This window comes from Penaeus chinensis, chromosome 2, assembly GCF_019202785.1.
Source record: "Penaeus chinensis breed Huanghai No. 1 chromosome 2, ASM1920278v2, whole genome shotgun sequence".
NCBI classification, from domain to species: Eukaryota; Metazoa; Arthropoda; class Malacostraca; order Decapoda; family Penaeidae; genus Penaeus; species Penaeus chinensis.
Genome location: NC_061820.1, coordinates 1226133 through 1229519, shown reverse-complemented (window position 1 = coordinate 1229519; position 3387 = coordinate 1226133). Strand labels below are relative to the sequence as shown.

General features: G+C 38.3%; 1 protein-coding gene across 3 annotated transcripts in view; it reads left to right on the top strand.

Annotated features, from left to right (window-relative positions):
* The first annotated feature begins 3344 nt into the window (after nucleotides 1–3344).
* Nucleotides 3345–3387, top strand: part of LOC125035721 (NAD-dependent protein deacetylase Sirt6-like) — a 10726-nt gene continuing 10683 nt past the window's right edge. Inside the window, exon 1 of one of the 3 annotated variants that reach the window (XM_047627947.1) lies at nucleotides 3345–3387. This exon is cut by the window's right edge and continues 124 nt beyond it. The gene's annotated coding sequence lies outside the window, so the exon portion shown is untranslated. The other 2 variants (XM_047627948.1, XM_047627949.1) reach the window with 2 other exon arrangements.

Sequence of the window (3387 nt, the reverse complement as noted above, 5' to 3'; positions counted from 1 at the left end):
GAGAGAGAGAGAGAGAGAGAGAGAGAGAGAGAGAGAGAGAGAGAGAGACCCACACACAAAGAGAAGGGAGGACCAGACACAGTCTCTCTCTCTCTCTCTCTCTCTCTATCACTCTCTCCACCCCTCACTCCCTCCCTCCCTCCCTCCCTCCCTCCACCCACACCCACACATCCATTCCATCTATCTGTATCCATACATCCGGGCACTACTATACACTACTATACACTACTATGCATCCTCCCCTCCACCGGATCTCATCGACCGTCCACACTTCACTTCAAGCTTTTGCACTACAACCTTTGGCAAGCTTTCTGGCCAGATGTGACCACCAATACTCTTAAAGCCATAAAACCTTCCATCTCCCCATGGGCGGCACCATACCACCAGAACAGACGCTGGGAAACTGCCCTGGCCCGTTGACGAATATGTCACACCTGACTCACGTATTCATACCTCATGTCATGCTCCAACCGATCTCTACGCTCCTCATGCAATGTTCCTCTCTCAGTCCCACATATCCTACTATCATGCCCCGCTTTACTGAAGCCCGTACCCTCGCTTTTCCTTACTTGTCCTCTCTACCCCGACCCCCTAACCTGTCGACCATTCCCGCGAATCCCCGTCTTTTCAGTTAACAGCCTTCTCTCCCTCCTCAGACGCATAAATACCCTCCATATGAGCTAATCACCCTTTGTCCTTAACACCCCCTTCTATCAATCCCTATCCCACCCCATTTACTCCCCCTCTGTCTACTCCTTTCACCACCATACTATCTTATGATGCCACATGACCGTTGCAATCCGAGACATTGTGTTCTAATAAAGAACTCTAAACCCATCCCATCACAATGCTTTACCATGGTGCTATTTGACCTTTGACGCCCAGCACATTTATTTATTTAAAACATTATATAAATGTGTCTACGTTAGTGTTACAATATATATATATATATGTGTGTGTGTGTGTGTGTGTGTGTGTGTGTGTGTGTGTGTGCATGTATGTATTTACGGATGCATATATTTATATCATATTTCTTCCTTTTCCTCTCTCACACCCCTCCTCCTCCCTCTCCCCCCACACACGCATAAAACAGTTTGATCTTTCCCTACCTCTCTTTTCCCCTTTTGCATTCCCATAATCATTCTTAAAGCCTAGTGCCGCCTTCACCCTTTTGTTTTAAGTACTGCAGTGGGTGGCGAGAACTTCCTGATGGATAACGTGACTACGCGAATTGCAGAGACGAGTTACAGAATTTGTGGGAAAATGAGAACAGGGGAGAGTAATAAATAATGTGAGATAAAAATTAAATGATATACATGAATATCAATGGATAGTTATATTTTTATATACGGTGGATCACAAATATTTCAGATACAACATTACTTGCAACACGATATACCATTTTCAGAGTCAGGTACGTACAGTACACCAACACAACATTGCTATAACGTGCCATTGTATACCTAAACATAACAAAATCAAGGTCAAATAATAAAAACGTAACAAAATCCATAGTTTTAGATTCAGCAGCGGGATTAGACAAATATATATATATATATGTATATATATATATATATTTTTTTTTTGGGGGGGGGGGTAATGACAAACGCAACAGGCTGTTACTTCGACCACTAGCACCAACACTACTGCAACTACTACTATTGTTATCATTACGACTGCTACTACTACTAATAATAATCATTGTGATTATGATTGTCCTTGTTATCATTATTATTGTTTTATTGTCGTTATTATTATCATTATCATTGTTACTCTTAATATCATTATTACCATTGATCTTATTCATATTTTATTTTTATCATCATCATTATCATTATGAACATAATCATTATTACTATTATAATTATTATTATCACTTCCTCTATCACCAATTATGTAATCCTAATTCTTATTTTTATCATTATCGTTACAAAGGAAGGCAAGTGCCCGGTACCTCCCCCCCCCCCCACCACATATATTTGTAATATGATTATATAATTTCAAATGTATTTTCACGAACTGCATAGCGCACAATTTAAAAATAATGTTATGTGGAATTCGTGTTAATTCAGTGCTATGGCGTCTTCGAGGTGCAAAGACAAGTTATATCAATATTTTTTGGTAGACATGAAAAAAAAAAAAAAAACGGCGTAATTCCTTAAGTAATCATTGGTGCAATGCCTAACGCTCGGTCCTGCTTTCAAAATTTACCTAAAACTATGACGATACATAAAATACTAATTCAAGAGCAACAGCCTCATTTAAGTCAGTGATGCCACACTTCCATTAAATTTTATAGGTAAACAAAGAACTTTTTTGAGAACTCGAGTCAGCTTACCTGGCCGGCTGGAGACGCACCTGTATTTACCTTACAAGCTCTGTTCCTTGGTCTTTAGGATCGAGAGATACAAGGCTTTATCATTGACTCCTTTCTCTCGATTTCCTGAGTAGAGGCGTGTTCTGTGTTATTATACTGTAATATGTGCAAATGTCTTTTTTCGTTAATGTGTAAGGAGTTTATGATAAAGACAAATTCTCGTTCATTTCGTTAAAAAATGTTTATTGCTAGAGAGTGGACCTTTAAATTTTATAACAAAGGCGACCACGTAACAAAAATTAAGCTTCAAACAAAAACATCACGAGTAAAGTTGTTATTCTTTAAGTATTGAAATAAAGGGAAAAAATAAATTAATAAATAATTCGGGTACAAAATACATCGGAAAACGAAACATTCAAACATCGCAAGCAACATAAATACAAATTAAACTAACGCTCTTACTTCACCAACTACTCCAATCATACATTACAGTTTTCTACAGCAGATGTTCCAAGAGGAATCATTCAAACTGAAAAAAAAAAAATATTGCAAAAATATTTACAATGGCCCATGGGAGTCATCTTGTCATTGATTTTCACAAATTACAGTCACTAATCATTCGTGCTTTCAGTTACAGGAATTCAATTTCGTTTCGATACAAAATAAGTTTAATTTACCTCATAGTCATGCGAAGGGGTAGATATCACTGTAAATGTAAAATAGCCTATGCTTGATAACAGAATTAATTGTAAATTCCAGCGTACACATGCAAAATTCGGAGATTATCGTATGTAAATGGAAATTATCGTACACTGGGAATATCGAGAATGGCATGGGTGTATTCGAGAGATCTTGATATCGCGAAAAAATCGCGTATAACATCCAAAAAAAACTACGCTCGACACCAGAGAACACCACTTTAGACAAACTGATAATCACCCGAAAGAAAAATTGGACCTCAATACTCAAAGGGAGAGAAAGCGACATCGCAATAACAAAAATCAAATGCCGAAAGTAGAATAACACGGCGACGAAGAAGTCTCGGAAGAGCCCTGTGTGTTTACAGTGGC